This window comes from Paroedura picta, chromosome 10, assembly GCF_049243985.1.
Source record: "Paroedura picta isolate Pp20150507F chromosome 10, Ppicta_v3.0, whole genome shotgun sequence".
In the NCBI taxonomy this organism is placed as follows: domain Eukaryota; kingdom Metazoa; phylum Chordata; class Lepidosauria; order Squamata; family Gekkonidae; genus Paroedura; species Paroedura picta.
This window is the reverse complement of record NC_135378.1, coordinates 74,768,927-74,786,290: the sequence shown is the minus strand read 5'-3', so window position 1 is coordinate 74,786,290 and position 17,364 is coordinate 74,768,927. Positions and strand designations below refer to the sequence as shown.

The following is a 17,364-nucleotide window of genomic DNA, read 5'->3' as shown; positions in this document are numbered from 1 at the left end:
TGAGAACAGTTAGTTGAAACCCTTCTACCTTCTCTTAAGCATGGACATGTCTTTATAACTTTGTCCTATTTGAATTGAGGTGATTAGCTGTGCAAAGCCAATGTTCACTGTTCCCAGCCCAAAGAAGAACATATCAGTTTACCATTACAAATTGCATTCTACTACTCTATTATTCCGAACAAGAGATAAAATAAAATATGACCCTTCTTGGGAGATTGTTTAAAATTCAGATGTAAGGGCTGAATGATATCTTCTTTGAGCCCTGGGGATTCCGTCATTCAGAGTTTTAAATTCAACAGTATACCTTTCTAGTCTGTTCTTGAAGTTCCTTTGTAATGAAACAGCTACTTTGAGGTTACCCACTGAATGTCCTAGAAGATTGATGTGTTCACCCACTGTTTTCTCAGTCTTGTGATTCTTTAAGTCAGATTTGTGCCCATTTATTCTTTGCTGGAAAGTTTGCCCTATGTATGAGCCTCTTGTTGCGCAGAGTGGTAAGGCAGCAGTCTGAAAGCTCTGCCCATGAGGCTGGGAGTTCGATCCCAGCAGCCGGCTCAAGGTTGACTCAGCCTTCCATCCTTCCGAGGTGAGTAAAATGAGTACCCAGCTTGCTGGGGGGTAAGCGGTAATGACTGGGAAAGGCACTGGCAAACCACCCCGTATTGAGTCTGCCATGAAAACGCCAGAGGGCGTCACACCAAGGGTCAGACATGACCCGGTGCTTGCACAGGGGATACCTTTACCTTTACCTTTTACCTTGCCCTATGTAGAGAACAGAGCCTCTTGTGGCGCAGAGTGGTAAGGCAGCCGTCTGAAAGCTTTGCCCATAAGGCTGGGAGTTCAATCCCAGCAGCCGGCTCAAGGTTGACTCAGCCTTCCATCCTTCCGAGGTCGGTAAAATGAGTACCCAGCTTGCTGCTGGGGGGTAAATGGTAATGACTGGGGAAGGCACTGGCAAACCACCCCGTATTGAGTCTGCCATGAAAACGCTAGAGGGCGTCACCCCAAGGGTCAGACATGACTCGGTGCTTGCACAGGGGATACCTTTACCTTTTATGTAGAGAACAGAATGAAATTGTTGGCATTTAATAGCATATACAGTGTTAGAAAGATGAGCATGTAAATAAGACAGCGATGGTGTAGTTAATGTTGTTAGGTACAGTGATTGTGTTGTCTGGATGTACGTGTCTACAAAGTTGTCTTCTCCTTCAGTGGGGCTGAAGTCATCCAGGTGGTAAGGCCATGCCTCTGCTCGCTCAGGTAGGGCAATTTGAAATGCAAAATTTTGCCAGCCCTCCTTTAGTGACCACTCAGTGAGCTCCCCAGTCTGTTTTGCCCTACTGATCAGGTAGTTCGACTGGAGCCCTGTTCTGAGGCTACACAGACCCTAGACTCGTTTTTTAAATAAAAATAAAAATAGCCAGAGGAAGACAGAAGAAGAGAATTGCCGTAGAAGGAGGGGGAGGATCTTATATGCTGCTTTTCTCTACCCGAAGGAGTCTCAAAGTGGCTTACATTCACCTTCCCTTTCCTCTCCCCACAACAGACACCCTGTGAGGTGGGTGAGGCTGAAAGAGCCTTGATATCACTGCTCGGTCAGAACAGCTTTATCAGTGATCATGATGCACTCTACCAGGGCTGCGGCCTCATCAGCTGCCTTTTCTACCAGGGCCCATGTGACGGAGATATGGAGGGTGGCTACTTGGTCACTGTTATCCCACTTGGTATGGCACGACCTCACTGATCAGGCAACATTAGACAAAGCTTCCTTCCAGCAAAGGTTGATACAGCAGGTAGAACATGTTTTTGGAGACGTACCCTGGTGTAAGCTTGGGTACAGCTAACCACCTGGATGACTTCGGCCCCACTGAAGGAGAATGAAACATTGGATCTTATCCAAAGGTTTCTTCTCTTCAGTGGGGGCAAAGTCATCCATTTCCCACCTAAATGACATAAATCCGCAGAAAGGAAGTGGGAACATGGCACATCATATGGAGTACTAAGTTGGCAATAACAGAACTACTCAGCAGGGGTTTGGACAAGACTAGAGAGGTCACTCAGCGGTCACTCAATGAGGACTGGCAAAAATTTGCATTTCAGTTTGCCCTACCTGAGCAAGCAGAGGCATGACCTAGCCAGCTGGGTGAGTTCGCATCACTGAAGAGAAGAAACCTTCAGGCAAGATCCAATGTTTTGATCTGGGTTCATTGTAAGCTCGGGTATCCATGCTGATTGAATTAGATGTTGTATTATTGTGGGTGAGTTGTTGTTTGAGACTGAGGGGCTGTCTGTGTGTAAGAAAAAGCCCTCCCCCAGTACTTGTGAAAGAGAACTGTCATTATCCAGTTGAGGTTTTAAGCCGCTCATGATGCATTGAAGTGTTTTGAGTTGAGAGCCCTGTGTGACCACTAGTGGTGTTATGTTATTGCTTCTTTTGGCCCTGCTTGCAGAAGGTTCCCCCTGGATACCATTCTGGCTTTATTAATCTGTTTCTTGACTTCATCAAGTGGATATTTTAGTTCCAATAAGGTTTGTTGTAGATCCCTCAGGTGAGAATCTCTGTCTGTAGGATTAGAGCAAATGCAGCTGTAGCTTAGAACCTGGCTGTATACAATTGATCATTTGGTGTGATTAGGATGGTAGCTAGAAGCATGTAGGTATGCTTGTCAGTCAGTAGATTCTGGTATTAGGTGGAGTCTGAGTCCATTGTTTTTTTTTTTTTACAGTAGTATCAAAAATGTATTTCTTGCATAGATTGGTTCATTGGCCAGGTTGATGGTGGGATGAAAGCTGTTGAATGTCTGGTGGGATATGTCCAGGGCTTCTTTACCCATCTAGAGTGCTTTCTACAAAGCAGAAAGGCAGTATGTACATTTAGTGAAAATAAATAAAATGTTTGAGCAACTATTTACATTTCAGTATGGTTCAGCACTTCTTCTTTTTCCTTTGGCTAGCTTCTCAATAGAGCCTCTTGTGGCACAGAGTGGTAAGGCAGCAGACAGGATGGGAGTTCGATCCCAGCAGCCGGCTCAAAGTTGACTCAGCCTTCCATCCTTCCGAGGTCAGTCAAATGAGTACCCAGCTTGCTTGCTGGGGGGTAAACGGTAATGACTGGGGAAGGCACTGGCAAACCACCCCGTACTGAGTCTGCCATGAAAACGCTAGAGGGCGTCACCCCAAGGGTCAGACATGACCCGGTGCTTGCACAGGGGATACCTTTACCTTTACCTAGCTTCTCAATATTTTTTCTTCCTTTTCCCTCATGTTCCTCAGCCCCATTTCCCCATAATCCTACTAGCTATTTTGTTTCTAAGAACCCATGATGTCATTTTTCAAGCAAAAAGTAAGTGTGATGATATTCATTTTAGACATAAGTGAAAGCAAAGGGTGCCTCCTATACTGCAACTAAAACTAGGCAGTGAGAACATTGTAGTACGTGTAGCCAAACACAATTAGAGAACATCACATAAAGAACACACTATAATTCTGACAGTAAAACAGGAATTACTAGATTCAAGAACAATGCAGTGGAACGTTGTATTACATGCCATAAACAGAGTAATAAAGCTAAATTAAAAACTTGAGAGAACAATGCCAAAAAAGTGTAATATGCCACAATGATGGCTTTCCTTAAAATCCATAAATCAAGTTGTAGTACAGAACAATAGTTGTCTGAGATTATCAATAATCACTTTAAATCCAAATGCTCTGGACTGAGTCCCAATTTGCTTCTGGGCCCAATTCATGGCTCCTTAAGGATTGTCCCATGTGCACCTACTTGTCCATTTTGGTTATCTTGGGAGGCCTTGCTTCTAGTGCCCCCACCATCTTTGCCAACAATGGTGAAACTCATTAGCTGTTAGCTAATGAGTACTGAATTTTTTGGTTAATTTTTGTTTATTTGAAGTTATATTATGCGCTCTTAAATGAACTTCCAAATAGATTCATTTGGGTAATCATGTTGGTCTGAAGCAACAGAGCGAAGGGGCACCTTCAAGACCAACAGAGTTTTATTCAACGTATAAACTTTCATGCACATGCACACTTCCTCAGATACAATGAAATGGGAAATACCAGCCCATACATATAGGTAGAGGGTGATCAGTGCATTAGCATACAGCATGATGAAGATGTCTTACAGATTCAAAGTCCAAACAGGAATAACAAGCTTAGTATATAAGGTTACCATTTATTTTGCTTTAATACTGTGGGGAAACTTAGCGAAGGAAAAAAAATGTCAAAATCGGAGATTAATGGGCAGATGTATCCTTAATTGCGACATGATAAAAGTAAGTAACTGGGACCCTGCCACTACACTCCATCTGTCTGACTCAAGTATGGAGGCATCTTTACAGCATTTTCTTATTTGAAGTGTGGTGATAGGCTGTGTACAGTTATACCTTATACCTGCAACACATTGATGACATTTTTATTGTCTGAGCACATGGCAAAATTCATGTTTGGTCCTGAACTCATACTTTGTTCTAAATAACAAAAATAGAGCCCAATAGCACCTTTAAGACCAACAAAGATTTATTCAAGGCATGAGCTTTCGATTGCATTCACTCTTCCTCCTGGTGCACTTGAAAGCTCACGCCTTGAATAAATCTTTGTTGGTCATAAAGGTGCTATTGGGCTCAATTTTTGTTGTGCTCCTTCATACTAATACAGCCACCAACTTGAATCTAATTTGTTCTAAATGGATACACCAGATTTTTTTGCATTGACCTTCTTAGTAGTACTTGGGATGGTAATTAGTGGTATCATTTCTGATAAGCTCAGTAGAGTGCTATCCAAAATGTTCGTGTAGCTCCCCCCCCCCACATGGGATTGCCATGGGAGATTCAGTGAGGCTGCCCCCACCCATCCACTTGCGCAAGGGCAGAGATGGTCACCTTAATTTGAGCACAACTTTGTTATTCTGGACCTTTGCAGGAGAGGCTAAATTATTCAGAAGCTTACACTCGCCATTTATCATAAGTTGCCAAGAGAAAAGTGAGATTGAATAATGCATTATGCAAAAGCTAAGTAAAGGATTTACCCAGATTGTCTAATGCATTGAAGTTTGGTGAAAGAGATGATACGGTAGTGGACAAAATGTGACATTTCAGGTTTTTGAGTCTAATTTATGTACTCGCTTCACCTCTGAGTGCTTACAATTTGGTCGCTTCAGCTTTCCTCTAAGTCATTTTAGCCCCTGTAGAAAGAGGTAAAGTGCTTTAGTACTATTAGAGGTGGGGCTTTGAGTATGATTGTCTCAGCCGTTACAGTAATTTGAACTTAAGGTAAGAGCATAAATGGCCCTAGGTGTTGTATTGTTCCTGTAGCTAGCAGTGACACTGCTTTAGGTTGAGATTTCAGCTATCCTGCTACAAAACCTCTTTAAATAAATTACTGCTATTAAAAAAACAAAAAAACAGAGCAAAATATTTCACAGATTAAATAGGCAATGGCTTAACGGTTTATTACTGACTAGCTTCAAAGCCCATTCCTAAGAACGGGCCTTGAAAGGGTCCCCTTCCCTGGCCCCTGGCCAGGCAGCTTAAGGTGACTTTGGGCAGCTCGTTAGCAGGCAGACCGCTGACCATAATAGTGTATATCAGGGGTAGTCAACCTGTGATCCTCCAGATGTTCATGGATTACAATTCCCATGAGCCCCTGCCAGCAAATGCTGGCAGGGGATCCTGGGAATTGTAGTCCATGGACATCTGGAGGGCCGCAGTTTTGACTACCCCTGGTTTACCGTTTGACTTCAGGTGTCCGTAATTCTTTACACTCTTCATTGGTACAGTTTTCTTTTTTGGGATAAAAATCCATCTCTTCCTGGGAACGATTCTATCATCATGAAGCCAGCATTTGCCAGATGATGGATTTTGATAACCTAGTGCAATATGCACCCAAATGGCTTTTTCTGAATGCTGTAGGGAAAATAATATCAATCTGTTGCAAAACCTGATAATAGAAAGTCAAGCTTGTATTGCCTGCTTAATAACATAGTCTTGATTGTATTAATGCAAGAGTAATTCTTGGGGGATTATGCCAGATGAATAAAGAGGGTAGAATAACAAGGTAAAAATGACACTGTGATTACTTTGTAGTACAGATATTCTGGTGTGACATTGCACATTGCACATTCTGGGTAAGCATTTATTAACCTATGACTTCTTCATTCAGATCATCAAAGGTAAAGGTAAAGGTATCCCCTGTGCAAGCACTGGGTCATGTCTGACCCTTGGGGTGATGCCCTCTAGCGTTTTCATGGCAGCCTCAATACGGGGTGGTTTGCCAGTGCCTTCCCTTTATTTTTATTTTATGAATATTTCCCAACCCAGAACTGGCAGCCCTATGCAAGAAGCAATCTCAGACACTCAAATAATAGAAGATTTCATTTTTTTTGCATGTTCAAAATTAGATTGCCAATACTTTGTGAATATATGTTCATACAGCTTCGCCACCTGACCACTGCCGCTCGTCCATTATCCTTGTTATAGATTGAAAAATTGATAAAACAAAAAAGCACTTCCATCCATATGGCGTGGGTGTGGCACAGGGTATCAGCATGACTTGGCTCTTGAATATGCTGCAACCATTTTTGCCTGGCTGTCTCAGTGCTTGTTGATGGGATTGATTAGGACTGATATCTTCGCACGTTCTCTTCTTGCACTCTCCCACAGTGCTTTCCCTGTAGCCGTCCCTGTCTCTCTCGTCTGCCAAAGACGTATTGTTGTTAATGAGTTGAGAAAGAGGTGCTTTGATCCAGCTGCAGGGCCCATTTTGCCTGGAAGATTTGGTGTTCATTCATGGGAGCAGACAGGTCCAACTGCAAATGCTTTGATCGTTGCTTTTCCTAAAGCTGTCCCTGGCCCCCATCCATCTGCTTAATGCACCAGATTGGGGGGGGGGGGGGACACTTACAAAACAAATGCATTCCTTAGCTGGATCTATGGTTTGCATTTCTAATGATCCAGGCTTGACTTCCAAAAGCTCTACATGTGGGCGTGTGGTATGTTATTTGGACTCTATTTATGTGCTCTTCCACTGCTGGCAGGAAACTTCTTCATGTTTCCACAAGCACCATGTGCACAGGTGTAAAGGCAGTGCATATATTCTGAGATAGCTGGTTTTACAATGATGCATGACTGGCCCAGGGATGACCCCTGGGGCTGTATGTAATCCCAACATACCTATAACTTCTTTGTACTGCATTAACAGTGGATGTTCAGCTGGCCATCATGTCTGTGTGATGCCTAACGCTGGCATCTTTCAAACATTAAAATACATCCTGGATGATCTCATTAAGGGATCTCCTACATTGTGAAAAATCACCTTTGGAAATGACCATGAGAATTAAAATGTGGTTTAGGATCAGCTGGACTATAATCACAGTGATACATGGCAGATATTTTATTCACTGATTAACCTTTCTATAACATGCACATTTACCTGGATATTATTGTTTATTTATTTATTGTCTATTTATCTGGATTTTTATCCAAATATTGTGTTATCCAAATGTTGTGTGCTTGGTTGGGACAACAGTAGTCCAGTCTTGATGTTTGGATCCAGTTCCTCTTGATTGATTTTATTTTGCTGGAAATCACAATTCCTGCCAACTACTAACTCCACAGTCATATTTCACGTTCAGTGATGCAGATGTTCAGACTTGCACAGAATGGACTTTTAGAAGAAGAAGGGTTCTCACTTTTCTCTACTCAAAGGAGTCTCAAAGCAGCTTACAATCACCTTCCCCCCCCCCACTACAGGTATCCTGTGAGGAAGGTGGGGCTGAGAGAGCTCCAACAGAGCTGCTCTATGAGAACAGCTCTAGAAGAACTGTGGATAACCCTGCATGTGGCTGCCTGTGGAGGAGCAGGAAATAAAACCCAGCTCTCTAGATCAGGGTTAGTCAAACTGCGGCCCTCCAGATGGTCATGGACTACAATTCCCATGAGCCCCTGCCAGCATTCGCTGGCAGGGGCTCATGGGAATTGTAGTCCATGGACATCTGGAGGGCCGCAGTTTGACTACCCCTGCTCTAGATCATAGGTTACTGCTCCACACCAAGCTGAAGAAACACCAGAGATTGTTGGGCTTTTTTTCTCATCTGTGAAAAAGCCAAATGAGAAGAGATATCTTATAAACCAGGCTGGCTCTCTAGAGCAGGGGTAGTCAAACTGCGGCCCTCCAGATGTCCATGGACTACAATTCCCAGAAGCCCCTGCCAGCGAATGCTGTTTGACTACCCCTGCTCTAGAGTCTCAAGCTGAGGTTAGATTTGGCACTTGATTATGCTCATGGGAATCTGTGAGGAGGTTCAAGTATATAGAATCATAGAATTGGAAGGGGCCATATAAGCCATGTAGTCCAACAGCCTGCTTAATGCAGGGTCAGCCCAAAGCATCCGTGATAAGTATCTGTCCAGCTGCTGCTTGAACACTGCCAGTAAGCATATTGCAGCTGCTGGCCATATGCCCCTAAACTGTATTTTTTCTGAAAAACCTGAGTGTCGGCCTACAGAGATGATCTCCACAATCATCCTTGATCAGTCTTGAACCAAGTATCTCCCAAGGTGAGACTCAGACCTCTTTTTTTAGAGAAAACCACAAGATGGAAGAACTGAGAATCTCTTGAGAGCACTGTTTGCGTCAGTGGCCACAGCAACTCCAAAGGGAGGCACAATAAAATCAGAGTCCAGGAGCACTTTTAAGACCAACAAAGATTTATTCAAGGTGTGAGCTTTCGAGTGCAAGCACTCTTTGTCAGACTAATTTTCGAGTGCAGAGCTTGCACTCGAAAGCTCACACCTTGAATAAATCTTTGTTGATCTTAAAGGTGCTCCTGGACTCTGATTTTATTGTGCTACTTCAGACCAACATGGCTACCCATTTGAATCTATCCAAAGAGAGGGGCATTCCCATGAGAGTGAACATAAATGCAGCAATGTAATCCTAAACGATACCTTTGTAATTCCATTGACAGCAATAGACTCAGTCAGAAATTGGAAACTGGCAAAAATCCCCACCATTAGATTACTCAGGAGTAGATCTAGAGCTCCAGGCAAATGGCAGTTGAGGGTGAGGGATGAGGCTATGCCTGTGAGACCCCCCCCCCCATGTGGTCTTCAATACAGGAATTAATGTAGAAATAAAATGTCCAAGTCTTACTACCCTAGATCCATTTAAGCAGAAATAGCAGGAATTGAACTCCATGTGCAAAATGGTATGCTTTCTGTCCAGGATACTTTATTTCCAAGTGTCAGGATTTAATTTCATAGTAATCTGAGATAGGTAGTCAGACAGTGTGTCACCAGTTGGCTCTGTGTAATATATGCTTGCATGCTGCCCAATGAGAACAGCAATAAATTAACAACATTTATATAAGAACATAAGAAGAGCCTTATTGGATCAGACCAATGAGCTATCTAGTCCAGGACCCTGTTTCACGAAGTGGCCTACCAGTTCCTCTGGAGGGCCAACAACAGAGCACAGAGGCTGGGATCTCTTGATGTAACCTCCTGGCTCTGGGCATCAGTGGCTTAGTGCCTGTGAATGTGGAGGTTCCCCTCAGTTACCCTGGCTAGTAGCCACTGATCAACCTGTCCCTCATGAATCCATCTAATCCCTCTTTAAAGCACTATTGCTGAGGCCATTGCTACATTTTATGTTTTAATCCCTCTCTATGGAAGGGAATAGCAGACCGTGATCCATTTTGTGGCATTAGCAGAAGTAGCACACTCACATCTATTTTGTTAATGTCAGCAAAAAAGACAGACCGATAGTGACATCCTCCCTTAACCAAGATTGTGAAACTATTTGGGATAAGAATTGGCTTTCAGATGGGAAGACTCTCCTACTGCAATTATTCACCTATAAAAACCATCCCAGTCCCTTTAAATACCAAGGGGGTATTGCTAATCTTAGATAACTCCCAGGATTTATCAAGTTTACATGTTAGCTTTGCATATATTCCTGTTATTCAAATTACCTACTCAGTAGGTAAAAGGTAAAGGTAAAGGTATCCCCTGTGCAAGCACCGAGTCATGTCTGACCCTTGGGGTGACGCCCTCTAGCGTTTTCATGGCAGACTCAATACGGGGTGGTTTGCCAGTGTCTTCCCCAGTCAGTACCGTTTACCCCCCAGCAAGCTGGGTACTCATTTTACCGACCTCGGAAGGATGGAAGGCTGAGTCAACCTTGAGCCGGCTGCTGGGATAAACTCCCAGCCTCATGGGCAGAGCTTTCAGACTGCATGTCTGCTGCCTTACCACTCTGTGCCACAAGAGGCTCACTCAGTAGGAGCAAATAACAATAATAATAAAATTTTAATTCTTGAAGCACGAGGTATGGTAGGTAGCGGTCAATCCTTAATGGGAAAGGCAACCCAAAGGCCAGATGCAACCACCAAAAAGGCCCTGCCTCTGGTTGCCCCCTGCACTGCAGGAGGGTTTTCAGAGAAAGAGTTTGGAAGGCAGATCGTAATAGGACTTGCACAGGTGTTAAGGTTTAACTTGAGTCAAGGGAGGAACTAGCGAAAGAACGTTTTTCGTGTCAATGGTTTTCTTATGTTCAGCTCCTTGATGGATATAAAATTGATTGAGAATTGACTGAAAAACTATGGCTTTGAATCATCTACAAATGTTTTTGAGACAGAACATTGTATAAATGATGAATGTGTTCTTAAAATGTATAAGCTTTTATTGAAATATGAGATGGAAGATGGACAAGCCAAAGATTGTATGACAAAATGGGGTCAAAATTTGGGGCACGAAATTCAAATGGAGCAATGGGGGGACGTGTCAGGAAAAGGTATTCAATTTACTTTAAGTTCAAACGTAAAAGAAAACTTTTATAAAATGTTGTCCAGATGTTATGTAACTCAAATCCAGAAATTTTCCATCCCTTTTTTTCCTCTTCCCTGTAAAAAGTGAATAAAAGATTTTCACTGTGTCACAGAACTGGGTGTTGATTTTTCTCTGACCAAAACAGTAAGCTTAGGCAATATTGCTGAGATTTGCTCTCCCAGTATACTACTTTTGCATGCTTCTTGATGTGAATAGTTATGAAAAGGGCCATCAAGTTTGGTGACCCCGTAGGGTTTTCAGGGCATGAGATTAACTGCATTGCATGTCTCTGTATCACAATCACAACCCTGGACTTTCTTGGTGGTCACCCATCCAAGGACTAACCAGGGCGAACCCCGTTTAGCTTGAGACCTGATGAGAACAGGCTATCATGATTGACCCAGGTCAGGGTAGGTGCAAATGCTGGCAGAGGCTCATGGGAATTGTAGTCCATGGACATCTGGAGGACCACAGGTTGACTACCCCTGCTGTATACATCTATTACAAGTTTTAAATGTGCCATTCCTCAAATAATTGGAAAGGATAGCAGGAGACAGAATGTATGTATGCTGTTGAACCTAAAGTGTTCTTGATTTTCTGCCTGTATTAAGAAATAACTTTGTGTATGTGTGTACGTGCAAGACATTTACAGAAGATGGTGTACGGAATTATTTTAGCTTAGTAAATGTATAGCTCCAAACACAATCAATCTAAAACATAATTAAAATAGTAGTGGTGGTGGTCTAAAGCTAAGCTTTCTGGGAATGACAGATTATGTTAGTAAATTTTGCAGTAATCCTCGTTTTAATGAGTGCAGGACTGATTAAATCCTTCTTTCCTCCTTTGGATAGCAACTGGGGAATGTTTCAGCTGATGCTTATGTACAATATGTTGGCAAAAAAACTGTTTGGCAACTAGAATAAATAAATGGCTGAAGTTCCGTAACTAAACCAGATCAGGAGGAGGCTGAAATTTTTGCATGGTAGCACCAGGGATATTGCATGGATGTTTTTAACTTTTCATTTGTTTTAACAGGGGAAAAAGCAATGGGGTAATATATATTATTTTTTAGTATGCTATCATCTTGGACCATGAGATATCCGTGTCATGATGCTGCTGAGAAGCTTGGTGTCATGTATCATTAGATTTGTTTCAATATCTATCATCTCTCTAAAATGTACTTAGCAAAATTAAAGAAAACCGACAGAAGACCGCTGACCATAATAGTGTATATCAGGGGTAGTCAACCTGTGGTCCTCCAGATGTTCATGGACTCCAATTCCCATGAGCCCCTGACAGCGTTTGCTGGCAGGGACTCATGGGAATTGTAATCCATGAACATCTGGAGGACCACAGGTTGACTATCCCTGCTGTATACGTTTAGAACTGCATCATCTGCATGAAACAATCTGTTCCATCTCATTCTCAAGAATGGAGATCAGTCACCATGATGTTTGATAATATGATTCTGTTGCAAATGCCCAAACCTGTTCAGGAGATTCGCAGGAGAGATGGACTTGGGGCATGTATTCCCTTGGCTTTGGAGTATGAATCTGGATAGTTTGTAATACTCTTCTTCAGCAGAAATTATCACTGTCACCCCAACTCTTTTAGGTGACTTAGTGTTCCTGAGCCAAAGATATTCTCCCATTCTTCATTTTTTCTTTCTCCTTTTCTCTTCCTTATAGTAGTTGGTTGCTGCAGTATGCGGCATGAACTGCAGACATTTGGCTAGCAGATAGGCAGGGAAATTCTCTTTCTCCCAACGTTTCCCTCCTGCCTTCCCCAGCTACCTGGAAGTTAATCCTGAAAGAGGGTGCTGTCTTTGGCTCAATCAGTGATAGTCTTGGACATCTCCCCGAGAATCTCCTGATTCAGATTCTCCTAATTCATTCTAGCTTCTTTCCAGAATCTCTGCCTGGGTCAAAATGACTTTCTCACTACCTGCTGCTGTACCAACTGTTCCTGGAGGTCAGCAGACCCTCAAAAGACATCACAGGAGACAAAAGTGGGGGTCTACGGAGGGAGATATCAGCAGAAAACTCTCCCACATATTTATTTGTTCCTGAGTTACACACAAGAATCATATAACGGTATAAAATATGTAGCCAAGTAGGTTCAATGGTTATTGTTATGTCTGCGGTTCACGGTTAGGTCCAAACAAGGACTGACCTTGCTTTGCTTTTGAGAACTGGTTAAGACTGAGTTAGCCTGGGTGATGAGAACAGCATCAGGCTGGTAAGTGTATGTGATTCCATTGGCAATAGCAAGAAAAAATGGAAAACCTTTGTTGGTTTTCATCCTTCTTTCTTCGTAATAGTTTCCCAAGGCAGATTTTCTAGCATGTGCCTTCACCTCAGACCTCTTCTAAAAGTGGCCAATCAGAAAACCATGATTATTACAGGGGAAGCCACTGGATTCTGCATTTATTTTTTATTGGTTTAAAATGTTTGACTTACCCCATAAGTGATGGGGATGTTGCTTGAATTGTATGTTGTTTTATCAAAACGTACGTTCAGTCATAATGTTTTGAGTAGTCCTGGGCACGTTTTCCACACTCACGCATTCTGGTAATACTTGCCTCACATAATGAAGAGCTAACCATTCTGAAGGGGTTGTTAGTCATGGCTGTCAGATTTCCCCACTGCCCATCATGAATTTTGTTGTTGAGAAGCGTTCATGTACCTGAGGACTAACAATTTACAGCGTGCCAATTACAGCTGCCTTCAGGGGAACTATTAATGTGGGAAGGCCGCATGAGAGGCAGCCATTCAGGTGCTAGTAGAACGGGTGAGCGTATGAGCTTTTTATAATGCTGAACATGTCTGCAACCCATCACCTGCTCATAGAGAATCACCAAAGCATGTACAGCTGAACTGAGAATACAGCTTTGTAATATTCCCCTTCAGTACAAAGGAGAGCTTTAGAGACCCAAAATTTTCCTTTGGTTTGGAGCGTAAATGAAAGGACTCCTGTGCTTCCTCTTGGTCCTCCTACCATTATCTCCCAACTTAGATGCTGTTTAAGCTGGCAGCAATAGGCAGTCATGTGGTTGGTAAGAGAACCTGTCTGCCTTCTTACTGAGGTCTTACTCTCTATGAGCCCAGATTTTAAAAAGTAAACTGCATGTTTTCCGATTTCCATCTTGATTTTTAAATTTTCCATCTGCAACGCCCGTGACTGACATCATGGTGATGCTTCTCCGTGCTGAGAGCCAGTTTGGTGTAGTGGTTAGGAGTGCGGTCTTCTAATCTGGCATGCTGGGTTCGATTCTGCACCCCCCCACATGCAACCAGCTGGGTGACCTTGGGCTCGCCACGGCACTGATAAAACTGTTCTGACCGGGCAGTGATATCAGGGCTCTCTCAGCCTCACCCACCCCACAGGGTGTCTGTTGTGGGGAGAGGAATGGGAAGGCGACTGTAAGCCGCTTTGAGCCTACTTTGGGTAGGGAAAAGCGGCATATAAGAACCAACTCTTCTTCTTCTTCTTCTTCTATCTTGGTGCAGATATTATCCAATAAATCTGAGAAACACTCTCTGAAATCCCAGCATTGCAAGTGTAGACATCCGCGTTTGTTTCGGTTTATCTTCCACCCTCTTCTCCACACCTCCACTGCTGACGTAGTAGCATGGTAGTCTGTTGCTGATTGATCAGGGCGTCAATTCAAAGACTGTAAGAGGCTTCCCCCTCTCTCCTTCTCCCTCCTGCAGTTTGCTCTGGCTGTAGAGTCGGGGACAAAAGGCTGGAAATAAAGCCCTCTTCATCCTTGTGCTCCTTCAGTGCTGTTTGGAGCCCCCCCCCCCCACACACACACTCTAGCTTCAGAGCTGGCTGGGAAGGCAGATGACAGTGCATGTGGCCACTGCCCCCCCCCCCTCGATCAAGCAGGAAGGAGAGAGAAGACTGACAATTGGAACAGTTCAAGTGCAGAATGCAGCATCTTACTAAAAGCTGCTTCCGGTTGGGTAAAAGGGACATTGAAAGATCTCTTGGAAGATCGAGGTTCAGATTGATAAGAATCCAGCAGGACTGATGGGGCAGGGGGAAGGAGTGCAGACACTACACAAGATAGCCCAGGCAAGCCTGATCCTGTTAGATCTCAGAAGCTAAGTAGGGTTGATGATGGGAGACCTCCAAGGTTTTGGCTGGTAGTTCCTGCAAGGAACAGCAGGGTTCATGATGCAGAGACAAGAAATGGAAAGCCACCTCCAAAACACATCTTGCCTTGCTGCCATCCAATCCTCAGGTCTTTTAGCTATACTGCTTACCCCATTGTGTTGTGGGGAGAGGAAAGGGAAGTTGATTGTAAGCCAATTTGAGACTCCTTTGGGTAGAGAAAAGTGACATATAAGAATCAACTCTTCTTCATATGATAAATAAATCCTTCTTGTTGCCACCTGCATCACAAACACTGTCTGAAGCACCGTGTTGAAAGCACCACACTAAGATTTAGGAAGGGAAATGTAGTTCTCAGGTTAGCTTAATAACTATCACCTTTGGGAAATCATTTAGATTTCTGAGGCAACCCTAGCTCAGAGAAGAACATGGAGTTGGGCCAAGATGAAGCTGCACTCCTGCTAGATTTCCTCCAATTTTTCCTTTCTCATGTGAGTATTCCACCAGCAAACACCCCCCCCCAGTGTTTCTAAGGGTTTAGAATTGCCAGGAATGAGTTGGGAAGAGCCTGGAGATTTTGCAGGTAAAGCTTGAGTAGGGTGGGGTTTGGGAAGGGGATGAACCTCATCAGGGTATAATGCTATGGCATCCTCCCTCCAAAGCAGCCATTTTCTCCAAGGGAACTGATCTCTGTTACCTGGAGTGCAGTTCTAATTCTGAGAGATCTTCAGGCCCTACCTGGAAGCTGACAACCCACCCACAAAGAATAGGTGTCTAGGGAACACAGCAGGCTGTGATACTTCCATTCCATTTCCTGAGAAGCACCCCATGAATTTGGGATGGGGGTTAACTGTTTGGCAAATAGCTCCATTTCCCCATGTTTGTTTCCAGTATTCTTAAAGGGTTTCCTGATCTCTTTGTCAGCGGAAAGTCAAAAGTGAGAGTGCTGGTGAGACTATATTGAGAATCCTATGGATCAGCAGGCATATTGAATGTTCTCCTGGAGTTGTGAAGTCTGACTCGAAACTCACTGGGATTTCCTCCTGGGTTTTTGGTATTCTGTAAAGTGCCAAAAGGCTCAGAGTGTAAGCTGTTTTTTAAACTCTCAGTGTGAAGGCAGCTGAGTAACTCTCCCTTCCTTCCACTGGCTTCATCACCATTCACTTCATGCTCTGCATCCTTTCTCCAGGGGATGGCTGATGCCTTTTCTACGATGCCGAAACCATTTCTCCCCCCCCACCCCCAACTTTTGCAGCGAGAGAACAGATAACATGGTGGTCGTGTCAAGGTCAGTTGTAAAATAAATTGCCAAGACGATTGCCGCTGATCGTTTTATCTCTGGAAACTCTTTTTTATCAAGAAATAAAGTGAACTGATGCCATCTTTTGCATTCCCTTTGCTATGTATGAGTTCGGATAATTTGTAGGCACATTTTTAAAAGGCTGAACTACTGGCTGGATATGCAGCATCTTTGTTAGTCCTTTTCTGGGTGTCCGGGTGGGGTTAGGGTCATCTCCTACTTCAGCAATACCATACCAATCAATGGAAACTACATTTTAGGTATAGGATGTTCAATCATTGGGCTTTTTAGCATTACACTTAATTTACATTAATCAGCACCAGGCAGGTGGGGTGTTAATTTCACTTGGTATTTTACAATAATTATGCATTAAAAGTAGGGAGATGAGCGAAATGTGCATTGAATCACAGTATAACTTCCCATCTGCTTATTTAAAACATATCCAAATACTATATGAAAAAGAATTGCTAAGTGAGTATGTGTATTGCAGCAGAAAAACACTGAGTTCTTTTTTTATTGTTAACCTTTTACGCATACATTTCTACTTAATAGTTTTTGTTTCTTTTTTCATGGTATTCCCATAAAATTTATAACCAGTGTAATTTTAACAATTGTTTGTTCGTTTGTTCGTTCGTTCATTCATTCATTGGTCTAGGCTGCCCCTCTCTGAAAAGGTCCTGGGGCAGCTCACAGCATAAGAAATAATTTTACAATAAAAGAAATTAAAATCTTAACATTCAATGTTATATATATATATATACACACACACACCCTTTTAGGAAGTTCAGGATATTGCAAAAGGTCAGCTGATATGATTGATTATTTTGGGATAATTCAACCTTAGGGCAGACACCTTGGAATAGCAACCCCTGAAATAACTAAGCACATTGGATTCCATTGGTTTCCAAACATGAGTTTTGAACACCTTGAGATTTCATTTGTTGCATGCCTGTGCTTTCAAGTAATTAATGCATAAGTGATTGTGCTTGAAAACCCACTGTAAAGCCGTCCCTTTAATTAGAACCTCTGTTCTTATTCTGTACATTATTCCTGTCTCCAGATAGTTGCACTGGTGTTCGTTATATTGAATAATATAGGAATATGT

General features: G+C 43.0%; 1 protein-coding gene across 8 annotated transcripts in view; it reads left to right on the top strand.

The window, feature by feature from the left end:
- Nucleotides 1-17,364, top strand: part of GRID2 (glutamate ionotropic receptor delta type subunit 2) — an 857,916-nt gene that overhangs the window by 235,504 nt on the left and 605,048 nt on the right. The gene's annotated exons all lie outside the window — the stretch shown is intronic.